Below are 23,880 nucleotides of genomic sequence, written 5' to 3' on the forward strand. Positions count from 1 at the left end.
TTGCTTGTCAATTTTCTCATAAAGGTATTTCATCCTATAATTCAGTTAAAAATAAAAGACATGAGTCTTGTTGGTATGCTGAGGACATCAATCAGCAAAGATGCATAACTATGCGGTCAGAGCATGACCAAACCAATGCCCAAATGGTCCTTGTTAAATCACTGATTTGTTGCAGTCCATCATGTAGTGTGCAAGGTTAATATGAGGAACAACATTTTTGCACCATGCAACACCTAGGAGCCTGCTAATATGCAGGTGTGCGGGGGATGACCCAGGTGTCTTTTATAAGACCTCAGGGTAGGTTTCACATGGTTCGCTCAAGAGTTACCATGGATCCTTCCGCCCAGACCTCCAGAGCCACTGCTGCTCAGAGAAAGGCCAATCAAGCCAAGGGTGAGAGCAGGAGAACCTGCCTGTGCTCCTGGAGCCCATCTGCAGCCCACCCTGGAACTGTTTTAAAGGGGACCTTTGCCATGAGGATTCAGGGAGAGACCTGGAGGAGGTCTAGATAGGGTTGGGGGACGGCATGTGACCCTGTTCACCTCTGGTATGTACCAGACCTTTTAAAAAAGGCATTTAAACAAGACAGCATGTTGACTGCTTGAATGTGGTGGAAAGGCAGTGGTCACACGTTTTCTAGTTTACAACAGGCAAAGAAGAAAGAGAAGGACTGTAAATAAGCAAAGACCTTTTCAAACTAAAGAATTTTAATGTCCAATTGTGGTCACTTCATTGTTTGAGGTGTTTGCTGTGGTGTTCATCAGTCCTTATCTAACACCTGTGAAATTACATGTAGTTAAATGATGTTGGTACTCGTTAGATCATTATAATAATATGACAGCAGTGAGCCCTCCAGCCAACATGGGTGGTAGGCCTAAATAACAGAAACAACATATCAGGTTGAGAGATTAGTGCCAGTTCTAGCTAATGACTATTTAGGCTGCAAAGCTTCAGCAAGACTTGGTGTTCACAAATGGAGGTGGTGTTTCAGCTTGTCTGGGCAAGGAAGACAGTTCAGTGATATCAATAGCTGCTAATTCTGCAAAATCAAAACACATTTTTTATTCTCAGCAGCCAGTGTGCAGGCAATTCAGGCACAAAGCATTACTCATTCAAATGGAGATGACAACAGCCTTACCAAAAATGTCCTCGTGGGTGTTGGCTCATCGGAACCGGTGAGTATTTTAGCTTTTCTCCGGCTCAGCCTCAGCTGTTAGGTTGCCGGAGGCTTCGCGAACGCAACATATGGTTTAAATTCTGTTGTGTACAAAAACTTTTATAGCCTTAAAAAATAAAGAGAGAGAGATATAACAATCTGGTTAGTATGTTAACAGAAACGTGATAAGTCAGTCATCAAATGTTGTGTTCTGCAACTTTTTCGCCCCAGGTCCAAAAAAAAACGATACCACGGACAGAAGAGAAAAATGTCTGTGTGTTAGAAGGATGGAACACTTGACCAAAGCATTCCAGAGCTTACTGCCTTGGCCATGCATAATTTCAAATACGTGCCTATATGGTGTATTCATTAATATAGTAAGAATGTTTCTAGTAATGTTACAAGCTGATGAAAAATAATCAGACCAGAGGAAATGTACCAATTGGAGTGAAGCTGACAGAAGCTCTGTGTCCAAGATGACATCATTCCCGTCCTTGGGTTTCCAAAGTCAACAAATATGACATGTAGTATAGGCAGCTCTCTCTGTTTCATTCTCTCTCTCTCGCTAACCAACCCCCCCCCCCCCCCCCCCGATCTAGGAGAGAGGCTATGAAATAACATGTCTTCTAACAGGGAATTTCTTAGACAGCCTTCCACATGGTTTGCTAACACATTATCACAAGGCTATCCCATAATACTGCCACACGCAGCAAGACTACAACTTGGGCCTTGGGCCTGCACATCCAAACGGGAAGACCTTGATGTCCGCTCGGTACCGAATCCACACTGGGACCATAGTTAACCTGCCCCCCCCCATACTCCACAAACCTGTTGATAGAGAGTTAAAGACAGCATGAATGATGAGTGTAATGGGACATAAATGATTCTCTCAAAAGATAATTTAGAAATTCATTTAACTGAGAAAATAGTACTTAATAATGATAAATGGTTGTAGGAGCTTAAGTGTCACAAAAACAAAATTCAAGATGAGTCAGCAGATGTTTGCGTTGTTGGTTTCTCGCAGTCTTCCTCATCCTGGACCTACACGTCCCAAGCGGGGACTCAGAAGCACGGTCCAAAGCGCGCTACCGGAGTTGCAGTCGCCTCGATGGTGGTCGATGTGTGGCCGATGTGCGGTGCTCGTTGTCTTGCCGTGGGCACATGCGGCAAAGGTCCCTGGGCTGGCTGGAGTGCGCTTGCACGCGGAGAAGGGAAAACGGGTGGAAACCCAAACCTCCACATCTCATCCCCCACTGTAGTTCCACTCTACGGATAATATCGCTCCGGCTTCCACTGTAGGGATAACGGCACGGTTCGGAGTAGGTTGTAGCGTATTTCAGGAGATCACTCTTCCAGACATTTTGGCACGGCGCGGTTTTATCTAATCTCTTATGTTACACTTCAAATTGGATCCACCTGTTTGGTGAAAACATGGGGTGACAGGTGCCAAGATTTTTCTCCAGGCCTCACACAGAAGATAAAGTGCACAAATGCAGTGTTTTCCATGAGATTGTCACTTTTGTACAGGAAATAAGCCAATTCATCGCTTTATGCTTTTTGTTATTTTGGCATTTTAATCCACAGATTTTCCAATTTGACATAGAGCTAACAGATAACCTCATCTTAAATTCCGCCAGGCACATACATCATGGCTTTATGTCAACCATAAAAGCACATTTCACGGATGCTCTATAAATCAATATAACAATGGTTTGCAGGTTTTCCGTAACATCCCAGCAGTGCTGTAGAATACCTTACTCACAACTGTTTATTGCAAATGTGGGTATTTTGAGCAGTTTACTTTTTTCAGTTGGGCAAAACAGATTCCATTATTAGTAATGCCTTATTTTAGCTCCAACTTCAGAAGTGAGCGTTAGACTTTTGGCCATTTGTCTGATAATCAAAAAAGAATGCAATTCAGTGCAGACATGCAAAAAAAAAAACCCCAAAAACCCCACCAGCTTCGTTTGTGCCCTATAGCTCCCTACAGTGGAGATCCAGGCTGTCTGCTGTACCAGAGCTCATTCCATTATCACAGACCTGTGCTCGCTGCCTTTCCTTAGTCCGTCCGCCTAACAAGACGTAAAAGTCCTTTCAAACCGCAGAAGACTCCTAAAATATCCCCTCTGTTCAGTATAATGCGACACTGTTCGCGGACGCATGCTTTAAACATTTCCGTCTGCTTTCAAGTGAAATTGAGGGAAGGCTGGTATTTCCTGTCAGCTTTTGGCCATGGACGGGCTGGTTTTAAAGCCTAAAAAGGATTAAGTATGTGATGTCGATTCCAGGAGTGTCTTTGAGCAGTGAGGCAGTGCGCTGATCAATAGCAGAGCTGAGCTGATCGGTGAAAAAGGAAACAGCAAAATAACGGACGGCTGTTCTGAATGTCCTTGGCGGCTTTGAACGTAAAAAACCTTTGCTGTTTTGAACTAACCGCCAAATTCCCTAAGAGCACAAAATTCAAACCCTGCTGGATATAACGTAAGTAGTAATTTCATACCATGGTCAGTAACATTAGTGGGGAACGGATGATGTAACTTCTGCTTAGATATCTCATTAGCATAAGTAAAAGTTGATGTAACCAATATGAAAGTTTGTATTTTAGACGGTGACATACAGGATAAGCGTCGGTTAGTCATTCAGGCCTACTTGCAACTGATGATGCCTTTTTCCAAACTGGGCTTGCAGACAAAATAGTAGTCCACCCCATTGTCTCTTGTTTTGTGCCTTCACAAGTAGTATCTGTGGAAATTGGAGAAGAAACGCCTTGGCTCTTAAAGGCATATTTCACTAAAAATGTTAACATAACGTTAAAGGTAAAACAAAATTAAGCCAATGGCAACAAATATTACAGCTTTGCAGAATCGTAACCAACCTCAAATATTTATTAAGAACCTTCATTTGCATTCACAGCTATGAATATCCATTTTGATTTTAACTCACAATCAAGATTACTAATTATGAAACATTTGGAGTGTTGAAATGTGGCTCTTTCAGGTTCTTGTTGTACCCAAATCACTCAGTGATGCTGTTTTTTGTCTTTATAAGAGTTCAATGAATTAATGAGACATTACAATTCAACCATGGACATGTAATGAAATAATGAAAAATTATATATATAAAAGTATCATTTCTGTCACAAAAGCAAAAGGATTTCTTGCATTTCTTGAAATAAAATACCAAAATGTTTTGATAGCAAAATAAAAGTCCTGTCACCCAAGATGAGTGGATGATTGAGTGTTATTTTTGGGGGCTGGGTGCTGCCCTCTGATAACATGTGTGCAAGGTTGGGGTTAGGTGATGAGAAGCCCTTGGTTTAACTAGTCTGAGTCACGGTGAAATCACGGTCAGTGAGTTTAACAACACACAGGAGCTCACCACACACCTTCTCCTTGATTGTCTACATATTTCATGCATGATCAAAACAAACTATAAATGTTTTACCACTCCCCAAAGGGTGCAAAATCCAGGTCAAGCACTGTTTCTGTGTGTGTGTGTGTGGGGGGGGGGGGGGGGGGGGGTACATGTGTTTTCTTGCAGATTAAACACGCAATCCAATCTCCTATTAAAGTTTGCCAGCGATGAGGTGAATAACTGAATCAGCAACAGAAGCCTGAACCTCATTAAGTTAACCAAATTTACCAAGTGTTATTGTAAAAGTAATTGTTTAACCTATCGCCATAATAAGTGCCGATAATTAATGCCATGTATCGCCATCGTGGTGTATAAGATCTGAGATATAGTGTGTTATGTGAGTTTCGAGGAGTCTTTCTAGTCTGAAACAGTACCCAAACTGTACTGCTCTCCAAATAAAAAAAAAACAGCTGTTTATGTTTGTGGGTTATACATGCGCTGTTTGTTTGTGGGTTATACATTTGTTGTTTGTTTGTGGGTTATACCTTTTCCATTGTTAGTTGCAATGTGTCACGTGCAGAGACATCTTGTGCTGATGTAAAATCGCAGCCTACACCTAACTGACTGGTTGTAGCACTCACTGCTCCAACTTTGCAAATCAAATAAACATGTCTGTCAGAGTGAGTTAGCCCCTTGCACCATCTCACTGCGGCACAGGAGTTTTGGAGTGTGTTCAGAAATACGTCGAGCTGTCAGCTGGAGCTTCCGGGGGGTGAGGAGGGGTTGGGGGTATGGGCTAAGCATCAGCCACAGGCGAGGGTGGAGGGGGGATGGGGGATTGGCATGGGTGGCATCCGTCCAAGGTGGGGAGGAAAATTTGGGCACTCTTCTTCCACCACTCCACGTTGACAGTCTGGCTATGAGAAGTCTTGATTATCTGCTTCTCCTTCTCTCTCTCTCTCTTTATCAGTCTCAGATACAGACTGGCAGTGAATCACAGAATCTGCTTAACCCACATGTAAACAAACCATCTATCTGAACTGCAGCTTTGGGAATGATATACTTCTGTAGGAAAAAAATGTGACATTTGTTCCTCGACAAGGGCACACATTACCCGGACAAAGGTCAAAGCACTGTTCGGCACTGCAGTAGTGTGCTATATTTGGAATTCAAATTTTTGATTCTCACCTGGGCCACGTGTGCTGTCGTAGAGAACATTATCAGCCGCGTTGTTGCTGGTATAGTACAAAAAGAGGAGCAGGGCGGGTTCGTTTCTGGCGCGCTGTTGCCAAGTGCGACTCGTGATGCGGCACTCGGCAGTGCGGTGCAGCTGTGCAGTGAGAGGGGACGTGTGGGGACTCAGCATGGACGCGTGCCAGGCTTCACCAGAACCAGACAGACACCCCTGTTCCTCTACAGATGAGAGACTTATTCCATTTTGAAATGATTACTGAGTAAACAAAGAAAAATGGGACAAAGATATAACATAAAAAGTTTCAGAACTAAAAAAGGATTATTGTATTTGCTGAGTCAGTGTTATTTGGCAAGGGTCCATGTATGTGAAGAATGAGTGAAAGTGTTAATGTGTATTGATTGCCGTGAATTCATGTAAATGAGTATGTAGTAAAGAGGTGCACTCATGTGGTACAGGTGCAGGGCGCAGTGAAGCACTCTGGATCAGAGAGAAGAAGCTTTTTTTTTTTTTTTTGTTGAACACACACACACACACAAGCAAACATACACTCATTAGCCAAATTATCACTACTGACACAAGCCCTTACAGATGCGCCGCTCACTGACAGCCATTATAAACAAAGCCTAAGACTTATCTTAAGCTCCACTTTGACAGTTTACATTGTAATCACCCTTTAGTCTTCATCCTCGTGATTCTGGTGTAAACACTCGTACCTTTTTGGTGAGACCATGTGAGAAGCTGTGGTAAAAACTATAACAAAGTGTTCCTTGTAACTGCTTTTTGACGTGTGAAAGCAATGTGGACGTGCCGCAGACCCGGTGGACTCTATCTACCCTATGAAGCAGTTCTTTATCCCAGAAGGCGTCTGCAGTTTCCATTACTGGGACGGCAAGCACAGGCCCGATGGGGTAATGCTGTATCGATTGCAGCTTACGGCTCCTACTGCCGGCACGTCCCCAGATCACGCAAACCCAACCAGGCCCCCCGCCCGGTCCGCCGAAGGAACCTCCATGCTACTTCGGCCAGGGGAAGAGGGGAGTGCGTGGTGCCCGTCTGAGGGAGATGTGGCCTCAGAGAGTGAACTGCAGCATGTTAATAAGTCATGGCAAACGACTTCTGAATGACGAGTAGAATTCTGTTGATATCCGCCAGTCAGGCACAAAACGCTTTTGCTGCAGTGCTGTTTTTTTCACAGCAAATAGGTTTTACAGAACAAAGGGGGTGCAGAGATGGTGGGTGGGGGGCATTGAATGATACAAATGAGCAGGGAGATGAAATGTTCCTGTCTGAACTGGAGTGGGCACGTGGTCCGCTTCAGAACTCATCGGACAAACAGAGGCGGGGTCGGGTTTCAGGGTACAGGGCATGCGTGAGCTCTGTCTGGAGCCACTTCAGTGAAAACTGTCAGGAGGACACACATTGTTTCACCCTGCACCTCGTCCCCATGTGACAGGAGGTCAGAGAGGTCGTGGAGTCAGAAGTGAACGCTGTGCGAATGGTGCATTTGAAAAGCAAGACTGGTCATTCGTGCAGAAATCTGCTCATTTTGTATATATGAAAGACGTTTAATGCTGCTTAGGTGGGCTGAAGCGATCATGGATGTCATTTTTGTTTCATGAAAAGTATCACAAATTCAATGTGAAAACCAGCATTAAAAGTGTCATATACTGTACTGACTGGATAGCGTTTCACTGGCTGCTGTCTGGAAAACTGCACAGAGCTGTGCAAATGGAAGAACCCATTGTCTCGGGTGTTTTGTCCCTTGGATGTGCTATGCTTCTGGTCCGTTTCCTCTAAATATCAATGGCAGACACACCGGGTTTTGACCTCGCTGAGATGATTAAGCTTTTTTGAAAGAAATCCACACAGTCTTGGAATATTTTGGCACTTGACATAGGCCCAGACAAGGCTCACTGAAGACCTTCAACTCCTGGAAGAGAGATTAGCAGGCTCCTGTATGTGTTCTGATGTTGCTGCGAAGTAAAGCTTACATCTGCTCTCATGCACACGCCAACTGCTGTTCTCACCTCTGATATATTTAAGAAAGAATTCCCTAAATTTGCCATGGCAGCCCATTTTTATTCTGACAATCCAAAATAAAGAGAAAAGCTTGGACATACACATTTTTCTACATTTTAAGTACATCTTGCACTTACAGTTTTGCAAGCCCTGTTAGAATGGTACAGTTACAAGGCTATGATTACTATTTCTAAAACAAATATGTTTATACATGCCAAAATACCACTCCGACTAAACCAAAAAGCAGAGGAGAGGGGCAGACCTTCCATTACATCAAGTCTGCAAAGATACATTTTCTTGTTGTGTGCCCAAGGGAAGATCGACTTTTCATTATGGCCATTTTCTAAGTCCTTGTACCTGATGAACTGTGGCAATGGCAGACTTAAGTGATGTGAAAGAAAAACTATGAGTGGAATGGAGTGACTCAACCAGCCCGGGGGACAGCCAGTGGCGCCGCGTTCAGGGGACTAGCGCGGCCATCCCCGACGGCTCGTTTGGGGCCTGCCATTGGGGAGGACATTCTGCAGAGCCGAGGTGAAGTCCAGGCAGAGCGGTGAAAACAGATACATGCAGCAGATCCGTGTCTCTCTGCTAACTTTCCAGACTGCAGGAGGACCCGAGAGCTGCTCTCAAAAAGTGCAGCTGGCTCGAAGGGAAAGGGAATCTTTAGAGGGACAGATAAGAGGGAGGGTTTTAATTTGAAAATGTTTGCTCAAGATTCCGCAGGGGTCTCACTGGCTTGCTCTGACACTCAGGAGCAGCGATGTTTTACTGCACATGGACCATGGAGGAATATGGTTAAATAAAACACAAATGAACTTGAGAGGAATCCAGGCTCAAATGCACTGTTGTTAAACCCACAGTACACTAGGGGCACTAAAAGACATCACATGTCCTTGACCTGATCTCCTGAAGAAATTCCAGCTGCCAAAACGAGCCCATGTAGGCGGCGTTAAGGAGGCTGCTTGCAAAAAAATGACAAATAACAGCGTAGTCCTAACCTGCGTCTGTTCAGAACTCATAATCCATACCTTTTGGCTGCATGTATGTAAGTTGTATGGTGAGATTTCAGAAGAAGGATCTCCCGCTTAAGGAGCATGAGGTGGTGTGGGTCTCCAGGCTCCAGCTCCTGATAGGTGGGGCTAGCCTCCCTGGCTCTCCCCTCCCACCACCTTGCGTGAGTCTCTTGACTGCAGCGGTCCTTCCTCCTCATCCGGAAACTTCTCCTCAGCTAGAAGGAAGAACACTGCTGAGCTTTGCACAGACATGGAATGCATGCAATCGTGGACAGGAACGTTCTGTAAAAAAGTGTCATATGAGTGTCATATGCTTGTGCTAAATCAGCGCAGGGCTTTAGTACTTTTCCTCCCCAAAACAACTGCCATTCATTAATCACACATTTTGACATTTATCTAATTTCCATCACAGGAAAATGCCATGGATCCCATCCATACGGCACCAAAATAAGAACTTGTGGTGCTACCAATGCATGAAGACATTACACCATATAGACAGTGATTGCTGTTTAATGGTGACAGATCCTGGTTCTTAACCACCGGCTGCATGCAAGGACACTTGATATGTTGCTTCTGGCTTTTAGCACTATGATTAATGAGTACAAAATACTTGTCTGTGCTCATGTGGAAAAAAAAAGTCACGTCGTTCCAATGCTTTCCACAACATAAGGAGAGCGCCAGCTCACCGCCTCTGACTGGCTGGAGCGCTCCGTTAGTTTCACGATTGCTCCAGAGTCATAAATCTGCAGTAACTCTCCAGCTCAGCAATGCAAGCAGAGTGTACAGACATCAGACAACAAATTAATCTGGGTGGTTATAAGACAGTCATACATGTTTTTATAAAGCGTTAAAACTAAACATCAGTGGGTCTCCGAGCTACATGAATGTAACACTTGCACAGGCAGATGAGGGCATGATGGGCATGTCTCTCATCGTCATCGTTCCTGTCAGCCCTAGTCCATAATACATGTCAGATTGGCCAGTATCAATCTAAGCGAATCCTTTATGCTTTTCCAGACATCTCTGTCCCACCCGAAGAGTACTAGCGAGCCTCAAGGCCAGACTGCTTCTGTGCAAATAAATCAGATGTTAGGAGGGTCTGACAGGAAAATAATTAAACCAAGTCCCAGAAATGAAGTTTATCACTGTAGACTGATAGTGTTCTGGTGAATTAAAGTCTCCAGGTAGCAGTTCTTCATTCTTTCAATTTTTTGTTTCTTTTTTGTGGGGGGGGGGCAGGGGCTTGCCAACTTGTAGTTGTGAAAGGATCCTGGATTTTATCAGGGAGACTGATCGCTATGGACAATCCATTTTAAGAAAAAAGCATGCAAGAGCTTTCAAGTAAGAGCTAGAAATGTGGAAATCCACTCTGACATCTGCTGCCCTAGGAATGTAATGCGCGGTTACAAAAGAGACACAAAAGTTTTGCCCTTTCTTACTAAGTCTGCACACAAACTCGCAACATGCTCCATGGAAATCAGACTGACAGCCCAAACCAACACACTTTTTGGGATCTGAATGTAATATTTAACAAACGAGTTGTTGTGAAGCAACGGCTAGAGGAAAACTGACCCACAGTGCTCAGCTTTAGCAGGAGCCTCTCCTCGATTTGTGTCTCAATTTATACAGACAGAGAAGAGTTACCAAGTAAGTCAAGAGATAAGCATAAAGGCAGATAAATTAATTTACTGGTTTGAAAATCTTATATCTGTACCACGGCAAATTTGAAAAACTGGCAAAGGAAACTGACATGGAAGAGCATATGACAGTACGGGTTCACTTTAGAAACCTACTGCAAACTAAAATCTTATTTCACACTCTGCGTGTTTTGCTTGTAGCCTGAGAAGGCATATTCTGTCTATACAAAAGGAATTTAGTGTGAATGATATTAGCTTCATATTAAACAGCACAGTGTGTGATAGTGTCACATCACACCACTCTAGGAAAGTGCCAGTACCTAGCCAACAGAATTGCATGCATTTTTACTCAACGTGACAAACACACACACCTCCCATTCACACAGTCACAAATTCCATGCCACTGTTACTTATTATATGTCTTACCTGTTCCCACATTGCAATCACCTATTCTATTCCCTGTTCACAGTCATTCCCTGCTTTGTGCTAGTCCAACTCCGTGCTTACACTTTGCTGTTTCTTCTCCTGTTTTTTGCTGACCTTTTGCCTTATTTATTGTTTTACTGTCTTTCGGGTGGTTTTGTTTCCCTGTTCTCTCTCTTTCTTGTTGTATTTTTTATTATTATTATTTTTGTTTAGTGATAAAGCGCCTGGTTTAAGGTGCTTTTCCTGGGACTTGTTTTGGGGAATGCCACAGAACACGAAGCCTAGAAGAACAAGCGCAGTGAGTTCAATCTCCCTGGAAGAAGCTTTTACTCTACAATGGCAGGCTATACGGAGGTAGCAACAGGAACTTGCAGCCTAAAGGCAGGAGATGCAGGCTATGCCGTCTTCACTGACCGAACTCCTGCCTTAACTCTGTGTTCGCCTCTCATGTCTGCTTTACATGCATGCTCCCCCTTCTATCAGCTGGCTGCCCCAGAATAGTACAATGGGGATCCTAATGACTGGGAAGCCTTCCTCATGGACTGTGAGCTATACATCATATACAATTAGGACATGCCAGATCCTGCATTAGAGGTTTTCATTATAAGTCTCCTAATTGAATGAGCGATGGGAAAAGCAACAGGTTCAGTGTTCACCACTGACGGCAAGTCCCCACGAATCTGCTGTGTCAACTCCTGTTGACAGAACATGTCACGCGACGGAGGAAGGCAACAAGCTTTGCTTATGCTGTGGTGCTGCCAGCCACAGATGCCCTGCCTGCCCTCTGTACTCATGACCTGGCCAGGGGCACCCCAAGTAGCCTGTAATGCAACAAATGCAGCAGTACCCCGAAGGGAAAAGCACGCTCGCTACTGATCATCTCGCTTAACATTATGGTTGCACACACACACACGCACATAGAAGCCACACTGACCACTGCATCGTCACTGCAATATATGTCCAGGCAACTTGTCATAACTCAGAATACTGGAGTCTTCTGTATTTTGGATACATACACACACACCAGAGCAGATCATGGGGAATCACCTTTCTCAGGTGACACTGAACAATAGTTTTTCTTTGCATTTGGACATTATAACATTATGTTGAGATAGTTATAGTCTGACTAATATGGCTAATAGTTAACATTAACGATTATGCTAACTAAGTACGAAAGATGATACTTTATAAGGCATTATATAAAGTAAATTGCCCACAATCAACACATTCAGCTATACTAGTGTTTTTCTTCGATTTTTGTGACAAACTATTGTGTCGGCTGAGCAACTGACATTTTTTATCTGATTCTATATAGCTAGCTAGCTGGACTAATAAGCAGCTAGCTAATATTTCTCAATTTAAAATTTCCTAAAGAAAAAGAGAGGAGAGTGGAAAAAGTGATTATTTTTTCTGTCAGCGGACAAACATGTTCTGCAGTGAACACTATAAGCACTGAGGACTTTTGACCGGACAGGTAAAACTGTCAAGGTTAAGATGCTAAACCCTCTAGCATCAGTTCCCCGACTCCTCTCCATCCAAAGAGTAGTTGTGTACTGGGCTATAAGAATTTGATAGCTAGCCAATGTCAAACTTTGCTGAAATGTTTATTTATTTATTTTTGCTGGTGTTGTTTTTTCTTAATGTTTAGCAACATGCTATATTTCTGTAATGTACTGTACAGCATATTGTACTACAGCGTCTCACTTTATACTACACATATTACATTTTAATACCTTTTTGTACTATATTTTTACTATTTTACCATATCCTGTAAATGTTATACTGCTGTAACATCAGAATGTCCCCTCTGGGGATCAATAAAGTCATATCTTATTTAACTTTGTTTTGTCTGTCTTCACGTACACCTATGTCCCTTCACTGCTATAAAGTATTAAAAGCAGACTGACTGTCCTCACTATTTTATTTGTATTTGCTGATTTTGTTCAATCTTTGTCAATAATATTTAAATATATACTATACTGATAGCTGTGCTCTGACCTAGTGCACAAGAAAAGGTAAAATGATGATAAGGTCGAAAAAAACACTTCCACAATGTAAAAACTTTCTACACATGTATTGTACGTTAAATTATACAGAGGTATCTCCAAGTTACATCTGGATGTCTTGAAGCATTAAGAATAGAAATTAAGCCAAAATAAACCAATTCCATGCTTTTACGAGGGGGTAAGGAGGGAATAAGGTGTCCACTGTTACCAAATGACCAACGTCCATCATGCATAAGCAACTACAGAGATTCCACGTATGACAAGAACAAAGTCTAGTCGTGGTCCAGCACTGCGGCAAATGCCATGCAAGCCCTAAAATGTTCTCGTCATGTTCACCCCTCCCTGACATCGCAGTTCCCACAGCAACACTACCTATTTTGTTTACTTCCTGGTTTTGTTTCCTCGTGCTTCCTTGTTTTTATTTATTTCAGTTCCACCCCCTTGTTAGTATCTCTGCCTGTTACTGTAATCACCTGCGTCTTGTTAATCCTCATTTGTCCCAGTGTATATAAACCATACATGTTTCAGTCAGTTCTTGCGAAGTCGTCAACCAGCCTTGTGTTACTGAGCCATTGTTTATCGTTAATCTTCGTGTAGTGGATTACTGCCTGTATCTTTTGGACTACACTCTGGATATTATCTTTGCCTGTGTATTGACTATGTCTTTGGATTGCCCCTTGTTCACTATTATACTGCATCTGTTTTACTGCATGCAAATCCGCACCTGTTTACTGAACCTGACAGAAGACGTCGCCATCTATGGAGTCGGCAGGTACCAAGTAACCGACCTCAAAAGGTTGCAGCATTTGACATTATAAAAGAAGTGTCCAACTTTCTCACGCTTCCTAATAGGACTACGGAATAAAAGCGTCTCAGGAGGTTGGCAGCTCCTTGGCTAGCAGACACCCTGGAATGGTTCTACCAACATAACACTTCTGGGTCGTGTGAGAGCCGTATTTGCTGTATCACGACTGATGCTAAGGGTCTGTTTCCTGCCCTTTAGCCCAAGACCCTGGCCTCTGGTGTGGAGGCATCCAAGTATTTGGGGGGGGGGGGGGGGGGTCCTCTATGCACCTGTGTCAGGCCCTCAAGCCTAACAGGCCTGCTCATTTGCTCTGTCTCTTGTTTACATTTCATTGTTCATTGTTTTCACCTGTTCCTCGTTCGGTCATGTTAGCCTTTGAATATAAGCCCTGTGTTTTCGGTAGTTCATTCTTGATCTTTTTGTCTTCCCCTTCATGTTGTATTCCCAAAAATGTATCCCAAGTTTGCTTGCGTTTTCATATTCTTGCACCCTTGTTTGTTTTCTTAATTATACCTCAGTGTCTTTTCACTTCTTAGTTAGCCCTGTTAATCAGGCATTCGTGTACTCAGTCCTCAATTTCTGCTTCTGCTTGTTAAAGTTAAATAAAGTTAAACTTCACTCTTACATTCTGCCCTTCAAACGCTTGTTTCAGAAGCCTCTGACATTGGGGTGAGGGTTGTTCTGTCTTAGCAGAGAGTTAGCATCCACAGGCTAACAGGCAGAGAGTTAATCAGGAACCTGGGAAGTTCCTGAGGCAATTCTGTCAGGAGTTTCATGAGACCTGGTCCATGTACCTGCCTTGGGCAGAATATTCCCAAACCTCTCCCTTCATTCTTCCACAGGTCTCATCACCTTTGAGTACGTTTTAAGTTTCCACCCATCCCTCGACCTATGGAAGCGTCTCGGAGTTGCCAACATTGAAGACCTGGTTCCGGTACAGTGGACGGGCTTGAGAGGCAACACACCAGTGTCTCTATGCCGTTGTCAGTTGCTTCAACGAATTCCAATGGGTCAGCCACGCCACGCTATCAGCTCCGGGACAAGGTATAGGTATCCACGATAAACGAGAATACTTCCTCCCACAGCAAGCTAGGACCTATATATGCAGGACCATACATCATAATCGAACAAATGAACAAGATTACATATCGTGTTGCCCTTCCTCCTGGCTGCATGCATTCCCTCCTTGCATGTCTCCTTGCTCAAGCCCATAACTTCTGGATCAATGGAGAAGAGCACGAGGAACCAGGTACATGACTTAATTTACAGTCTGTCAGTTTTAAAGACAATCCCTGATTTTAATATTATTATTATTATGGAAAATATTATTTTAATATTAGTGTTATAAAAAATTTTTAATAGATAGTATCAGTAATAGTATCAATCGCTATAGTGTGCTGGGGTTCCAAGAGCCTAATGTCAGCAGTCCAATGATCACTGTGACATGATGATGGCTGTGAGCATGGCTTATACAGGATGGCCACACATCCATTATTCCAAAGGTGGTGGAGAGCGGAAGATGACAACAGGAAGCAAAGGATTATGATAACATTGGCTACGTCTCAGGTCTGCTGCACCCTGTGGGCATGGTGCTGGAGTTTCCCCAGTGATATCCGTAGGAATCCTAAGAGCTGAACATCCAGACGCTGTCTCTTTATATCCTCAAGGAACTCTGGAGCCATTTGAATCAGGTTCTTTAAGGAGTGGACTCAAGGTATGAATGTGGCAAAGTTCACGCTCATGGAAGTGGGAAAACGTGGAGAAAATATAAAGTGAATGATGGAGCTTGGCAGATGCGAGAAATGGAATACTCAGCAGAGATAAGGTCACGTAAAACAAACGGACCTTGGCTGTGGTAGATTTCTGAGAAGGAGTGCGAGAGAGAAAAGAAAGAAAACACTCTGGCATGACTGAGTCATTTTATTGGAGCTATCGTCATAGTCCTTGATGGACCAATACTTCACGAAGGAGTGGGAGACGGCCAGGCTTCTTCTCCCTCTCCTCCCTGCTACCCTCTCATGCTGCCAGTGTGACAGGATGCCTCTTCCATGAAAGTGATTTAGCTGAGTGCTCCAGAGTAATGCAGACAGACCCATCCCGGTGTGACCTGGTCTGGTTTTCCAAGGCAAAGAAGGATACATCGGTATCAATTGCTATGCCTTAATTTGCAGCCTACGTGCATCACGCAACTTCATTTTGTGGCCTTCCTGTATCATCCATCATCACTTACAGATATGATGTATGAATGATGGTAAGTGATTAGTTGCATCAGCCTATATGGTAAATGCATTATGTAGGTGATGGAACACTTTGACTGCCTTAGAACCAATGTCTTCTAATGCACATATGCTGTGGCTACCTGACACTGAAAACATCTAAAAGGATCTGGAGAAATAGGAAAGCTGTCTGGACTTTCAACCATGCATTAGTATCTTGGATCCCACAAGCCTGTGGGACTGCATACTGATTAAATAATCTGGTTTGTAAATAGAGCCTATTTCATAACATGTCCCTCTTTTCCATGTCTGGTTCTTACTTGGATTCACTAATACCTTTTCCAGGTTTCCCCATTACTTTCATATCTCACCCACCCCTCCTCTCCTGTTGACCCTATCCCACAATGCTCTGGGTCATGCCTCATTGCGTGGTTACTGTGAACGCCATCTCCGCACTTCAGCAGGGGCTTCACAAGAGAGATTTATCACTGAACTTCGACAATTGTGCAAAGGAGCGTGCAGCTCTACCGGAGCTCTCGCCATGTCGGCACGTCCAGTTTTCCATCGCGTAGTCGCTAAACCATTGCCACGATAAATCTCGGCTTCCTGGCCTGCAGCGAAGGCAAGCCCTCCTTAATTTGGCCTCACCATAATGCCTCGAACATGTTTTCTCCATGGCAGGGCCATCGTGTTCACCTCTGAGATCAGCCGTGGGTGAGGTGGTGCTCTGATCGCGCAGTGTGGCTAGGTGCAGGGGGGCCCGCCGGAGGTACAGTAGCTCATACGGTAGCACCGCTCCTCAAACAAGAACTCCGCATGTTTGCTCGGCCCGCTGCCACTCTCCGATGGCCTTAATCACCGCTGGGCCAGCACAGAACGACCCTCTGGGGCCAGTAAAACCATCCAAATTAACACCAATGTTCAAACCAGACAGGCATAAATCTAAAACGAATGGGCCTCTGCCTTGAATAAACATCATTCGCATAATAACACAGGAGCAGATGTGAAAGTACAAATGTATCATGAACTAGATATGTCTGATAGGGGAGATTATTAAGCGTCAATAATAAGCTCTGTAATAAACAGTAAATATATACATATGGGGCTAAATAATTTAAGATATAAATGTGTATTATGACTATAGCTCCATAGTCAGCATCTTTTATGTGATAGAAGGGCAGAATTGAAATTCTAAAGGGCAGAATTGCATTCTAAATAAGGATAAACAGGAACAATGCTTAATTATGCAGTCAGATGGGGGCAGTTACTATGGGGCTGTAAAACAGGGGCTATAAAACAGAGGGATAAAGAGAGAAACAGAGAGTGACAGAGATTGAAGAAAAACCACAGGAGAGAGAGAAAGGAGGAGAGAGAGAGAGAGAGAGAGAGAGGGAAAGCCACAGGGGGAGAGAGAGAGAAACCGAGGGAAAGAGAATGAGAGAAAACCACAGGAGAGAGTTAAAAACAAAGAGAAAGAGAGATTGAGGAACAACCACAGGGGCAAGAGAGCAAGAGAGAGAAAGAGTGAGAAAGCCATGGGGGGAAGAGAGAGAGAGAGAGAGAGAGAGAGAGAGAGAGAGAGAGAGAGAGAGAGAGAGAGAGAGAGAACCTTATCAGAACATATACACACGTAAGACATAAATAAAACACCCACACACCAACCTCTCATCTCAAATTATAACTTTCAGTTGCATTGTTTGGACATATGCATATATAAAATACACACAAAAGACATTTCCGGAGTTCAAGTGGCTTTGAACTCCACTGCCACCACTGTGTGTCATGGTCTACATGCCAACCACCTCATCAGTCAGACGTGGTGTGTAATCACCATGCTGGTGCTGGCATTTTTAATCCTATGTTTGGAACATCACAGAGGGCAAACACACGAGCAGCCTGATGGCTTAACACAGCAAGACACCTCTCGCCATTGCTGCCCTTTCATTTTGTGGTGCCTTTGGTTGTAAACACCCTAAGGATAACAGGGTTGGTGAGGGATGTGCCGCAGAGATGGAAAAAGTGGGGAACGAGGAATTATTTTTGACGAGGAAGAACATAGTTTTATGTCACAAAAGGAGAAACACAGCATACTGGAAGGGCAGAGCTCACAGTGTGCGTCCGTGCATTTGTGCATGCATATGTGTGTGTGTGTGTGTGTGTGTGTGTGTGTGTGTATGTGTGTGTTAGTGTGCAACCAATCAAGTAGAGGGTGGCAACTTGAGAACAAGCAATCGACATTTGAACCCACCATACTGGCATATCACAGCAGTTATGGCTTTTGGAAACTGCCATTTTTATGACCAGCTACGGCCTGTCTTCACCATATCTTCACCTGGAGTTTACTGAAGCACACGTCTGTTTCCAGAGCGGTTAATGTGGCAAAGCAGAAGGTCAGCCATTTCTGTGACCTTGTGTTTTGACTCATGTCTGTGTGTGCATGTGTGTATGAAAGGGCACCAACATACAGAGCAGCTGTCACCCTCTCAGTCTACCCACAGATGGCGTTTCAGTTGGGTAGGACATCACTTCAGATGCCTTTTCAAGATGAGATGATCTGAATACTTATACTAATACAGATAAGACCAGACCCACTGGCTTGTTCCACTTTCTCTGTTCCTCTTTACTCTGTCTGTTCTTCCTAATTTCTCCTTCTCCTCACTGATAATAAATTACAGCAACATACTGACTTCACTGACTTATATTTTGATTGTTGACAGTATGACATATCTATATATTTATATACACTTTTTATTTTAGCAAATATGTTCTGTGCATTAGCTCCAAACAGAGAAAAGAAAATCCGTCTGCCAGCTAGTAGCGTAAGACCATTGAAGCACCATGCTGCACCCTGTAAACTCAATAGCCCCAAATGGCATGGCTACACTCTTCAGTGAGCCCATGCTAAAGACTTTAGCTCTAAAAGAAGAGCCAAAAGTGCTTTAAATGGGAGTGTCTGCAGTATAACCGTAATCCTTGCGGCCTCGAGCGCAAGATATTTGGTCCTCCGGCAAGGACTTCTTGTTCACACAGTAAAATGCTTTTTAACGTGTCGTCCAGAGCCGCTTGGATTTACAGCTCTTCCTCAAGCACTATCGAGTTCATCTTGCTCATGTCCAAGATGGATGGCGGGAGATGCCTGGTGGCTCATTCAACCTGTCTCCATCGCTCAGTCATACTCTTGCTATCATAGCCACTCTCAAAGAGAAAAATGTTAGGCCCTCAACCCGTAATTTATCAAAGACAACAAGGAACACTCATGATTGAAGAGAATGCCTGCTTGCTTGATATTTTTAGGAAAAATCGCTCATTTAAAAAAAAAAAACATTGGGTGAAGAAACATAATCCTTAATACCTCAAATGGTATGAATTGGGTTCATAACCTGTCATAACATCACATTCCATTGCTTTAGTTGCTTTAGTAGACACCGTTTAATGTCAGTAAAAATGCTCTAATTTGTGCAGTATGCATAGCCTGTACCTGCCCCGTGTTATAGTTCGAGCTTCATCTTATCATCATTGCAGATTGCTGAACTTTACTGACGGTTGGCTTTGCCACTGTCTGAGGGCTTCAGGTCACTGCAATGCTGTCCTCCCGCAGAGAGAACAGAAGCGGTAATCCGAAGACATGATTTTCACAGCCAGACCCTCCACCCCCTCCACCCCACTCCTCCCCACCAAACCTCAAACACCTCCGCTTGCTGGAACCTGTGGCCTCCAACCCTCAGGGCTGATGGATGTTGCCAAGAAGCTGCTGTCGGGCCTCAAATCTGTAATGTGCATCATCAGTTTGTGAGCGCCGCACGATTTTCCATCCACTCCGTGTCCAAGGCACATCAGTACCTGTACCATTACTCTGTGTGCAATTACTCGATCTGGGCAGATGCACTAATAGACAATAGTTCAGCAGCTTGAGAAATTCAAATTGTTGTTTGTAGGCCAGTACATACCTTACGGGTCAAAATAGATGGGGCTGTAAAAAATGTGGATGAAGATGCTTTGTGGCTGTCATGAGGAATCTGCTACTGTGTCTCATGTCCAGCATGATGAAAAGGGTGTGGTGACTTGAGCTTGGCTTTGAGCTTGGGTTTCTGACAGAGTTTGAATCGGTGGTTGACGACAGAAGACGCGGTCCCTTTCTTCTTGATATTCATTTTTTAAGCTGGTTCTGTTAGCCTTGGGCTTCAGTTCGGATATGTATGCACAGCCTCTCACCTCTCTTGGATCTGTCTAGATGGGATCTGTACAGCTCAGAGGTTTGCGTACCTGTGCTGCCTGGCCTGCCACTACGTGTCATCCTCCTGGATTACGATCTGAAGTATGTCTCCTCTCCAGAATTCCCAGTCTGTGTCTTTGCATGGTATAGTCCACTTTCAGAACTCAGTCAAAGAATGTACTGGCAAAGATATAGAAGGACCCACAAATCTTTGTGGATTTTCAGGTTGCTCAAATATCCCCAAACTTTTTATGTTGATTTTGTAGTGGTACAAATTGAATTATAGAAGGCTGCAGCTTCTACTGAACCTCACACAGAGGTACACATGTAACCTGGGTGTCTTCAGTCTCCTGCTCGTCTTTCGGTGCCTGGGATGACGTTTAAGGTTGACGTTTAAGGCCTGGAAGGTTCCAATCGAAGTTTTACAAACCACTCACTGGACTCTGAATCACACATGAGAGCAAATAGCAAACAGAGCAGTTGGCCACAGGAAAACTCTCAGAAACAAACATGCACAAGCTCGTGTACTGAGACACGTACCAGTATGGGAATGAGCTCTGCTGGTTCTTCTCTTCCATTGGAACTCCATTGAGCTTGCTGAGCTCCTTGCTCTCTCAGATAAGACCTGACTCAATAAAGACACAAGCCAGTCTAAAGCTACCTGAGATTCACGTATAACAACCCCAGGACAACGTCGAAGATATTACTCGTGATCAGACGGTAAAATGGTATTGCGCTCGGGATAGGTTAGGTTTGTGTAGTTAGTCCCACTTCTTAGAGCCATGTGAAATGCATGGGGCTTGTGTTAGTGCTCACTGATTCTGTCTGCAGCGCCTCCTCGTTTGACCCATGCTACCATGATGGCACCAGTCCGTTTTGATTGTGGCTCCCTGGTGGACAGAAATAGCGGGGCACATGGAGTGCTCTACACTGGAACTATAATGGGGCTGAGTAGAGTTAACAGACACTACAAGGGTGAAGCAGGTGCTGCAGACATCAGAGTTCCAATCCAATCCCATGTAGTCTTATTAGCTACACTGAGCATACTTAAGACATGTCTCACAGCTACTAATGCCTTACTCAAATATAAGCCTAGCACATAGCACCATTACTGTAGGAGAGAAACTGAAATAAAAGTAGCAACAGAAAATGCATAGTTCAAGGCTTAAGTGTCTTAAAAGGCAATGGAAATGTTACTGTAATGTGTAATGGAAATGTAATTAGCATAACTAATTAAAGGTGTTAGGACCAATTACAGATTAGCATGAGTATAATCTCGTTATTATGATCTCATTCGCCATCACCTTACAAGGTATAATCTTACATTAATTAAGAGTTAAAGAGTTATGATTTTAGTTGCTGTTTCCTAATTTGGCTTAAAAGACATATTCAAAAGTAACCCAGTAACACAGTGGAGGATTGTGAACAAAAGTAACACAGTGGAGGACAGACCTAAATAGCTACAGTAAAGACCACAAATGTGAATGCTGTTGCAAGATTCTGAATATTATAAAAAGTTTATACAGCAAGAACAGGCAGCCAAATGCTGTGGTAGGCCAGAGGAAAGCCTGTACTTAATGAAAGGGATACTGCTGCTGAGGGTTCAAATGCAGACAAGGCAACTGCTGTTAAAATCCTTTGGTGTGTTTACATTACACATGAAAGATTTGATCCATGTCTTTTAAGCAACATTGGGAATACAATCAGCACCCGATGAGATTAATATTTCATGTTGTTCAGTCCAGGCCTTGATCTTACATCTGAGCTTGATTAATAACATACTTTGCTAGGTTCTGCCTCAATTCTGCATCTATTAGCATGATCGTATGTCATTTCACCTCACACCTACTTACAGAAAAGTCCCTCGCAATATGCATATGAAAACTTTTCTGTTTCTTCCCCCAGCGCTGCCAATGAGCCCACCACCACGAACATGGCCTCCTAAACCACAGCTGTTTAGGTTAAGCCCTCAAACACATGTCAACAACTAGGCAAGCTCCTGAAATAAACTACTGTCCAAACTGTGGGGAAAGTGAGCCCTTCAGATGCCTCATTTTTATGGGCCCTTGGCTCCAACCCAGCAGGAGAAGAGCAAACAACAAGGGAACCCATGGTCAACCCAACCAGGCACCCAGGGAGTGCTGATACTGGAGGACAGAGAACCCAGGAAATCTCCTCAAACCACAGGATCAGCTAGGATGGCCACCAGCTCCTAATCATAGGTCTCAGGCCCTTCTCAGTGAGAAGTGCAAAATGATCTCTTCCTTGTGGAGAAACTTCTGGTGCCTCTTTGCGAGGGGTGCTCTTTTTTAAACAAAGAGAAGGACGAGCAGGAGCCCAGTGTTTACTGCAGGCTTCCCGTGGCTTGGAGAAAATAGATGATCGCTGGATGGAGCTTCTCCTAAAAATGACATTCTGGCAGGGGGAACAGAGAGTAGAGGAGGGTCTTTTTTAAGCCAATGACTGCCCAATTACTCATCATCAGTACAATGGTCCGGCGCGTGCCTCCACCAATCTGATGAAATCCATATGTACACACAATCCAAGAGCCTGCACTCTTTCAAGACTTTTTTTTCCAAACCCGTAACCATTCCTGCCAGTCGCTGGAGACCAAAGGAGCTCTTGTCCAAAGCGTGGCGAGAACCAAAGCCCTACTAGTATCAGATTATCATACTGCTACTGAATGACTGACTGCCCATACATTATATTCTATCTATATAACAGGTCTACACAGAACTGTGCTGGATTACAGTGCATGTCTTAGAGAGAAAATCCTTCTCAATTTAAGCACATTCTTAATGACACTTTATTCATATCCAGTGTATGAGACTGATGTTGTGCATTTTCACTGTTAGTTTGTTTTGTTTTAACCTGATGTAAAGTAAACTTTGTTTTACTTCATGAAACAGTTAGAAACCAAGACTCTGGGTTTTATTTGATTGCACTGTGAAAACCTACTTCTCTGGTGAATCAAATGAAGTCCTTTGGATGAGTCATCTGATCACCCTCCATTTCAGTCATCACTTAGGCAGAAAAAAAGACAAAAGACAAACATCCAGCTGAGTGTGTGGATGGCACACAGGGACTCTTTGTCAAGATCATCCAAAGAAATGTGATGATAAACGTTCCATTCTGACTCTGGAATTTATAAAGCTCCATACATAAATGACAGGCAGCCCCAGAATATTATTCACCAGATGTTCTAATCTGAAGACGTTATGATATTTTTAAGAATGGGACATTATTAGTTACACATTTTTGGTACAGGTGCCATTATTTAAAGGAGTAGTGTGGAGTGTCAAATACGCATGGTTCAGTAGGCATACTGTTCCCCTTTGAATGTCTTAACAGAGTGGAGGACACTTCCACAGCCCCAGAGAGGCAGACCAGAGGCTCGTTGCTTTTTACCAGTCGGACAATCTGGACCATGTTGCCCTCATCCTCACCCAGCATAGCAGGCAGGAGGGATAGTGGGGGGAATTTGGGCCCATAACACTGTTGGGCTGCAGCATCATGCAAAGAGAGGGGACTCCCCAAAAAATAAGTTAAAACATAGCAATAATAATAATAATAATAATAATAATAATAATAATAATAATAATAATTTGTTGTAGTAGTAGTAAAACAAAGAAAAGCAGTTTTTCCCAAAAATGCCAAAGTTTTCATAGATGACAGTATGATAATACAAATAACGAAATAAAAAATTCAAATAAAAGACCCACTCGACATCTTCAGCCTGGATTTAAAAACATTTCTCTTCCAGGTAACCTTTGAACTTGGCTTGATAAAACCCCTTCTTCTGTAGACATTTCGTTGTGAGGGTGAGAATTTGCTCAT

General features: G+C 43.5%; 1 long non-coding RNA gene across 1 annotated transcript; it reads left to right on the plus strand.

The window, feature by feature from the left end:
• The first annotated feature begins 3,199 nt into the window (after positions 1 to 3,199).
• On the plus strand, positions 3,200 to 22,849 carry LOC113591295. The gene is made up of 3 exons (XR_003412180.2): positions 3,200 to 3,637; positions 14,457 to 14,658; positions 21,949 to 22,849. It is a non-coding gene; the product is annotated as an uncharacterized LOC113591295 (long non-coding RNA).
• Positions 22,850 to 23,880: the final 1,031 nt, after the last annotated feature.

Source organism: Electrophorus electricus, chromosome 7 (assembly GCF_013358815.1).
Source record: "Electrophorus electricus isolate fEleEle1 chromosome 7, fEleEle1.pri, whole genome shotgun sequence".
Lineage (NCBI taxonomy): Eukaryota > Metazoa > Chordata > Actinopteri > Gymnotiformes > Gymnotidae > Electrophorus > Electrophorus electricus.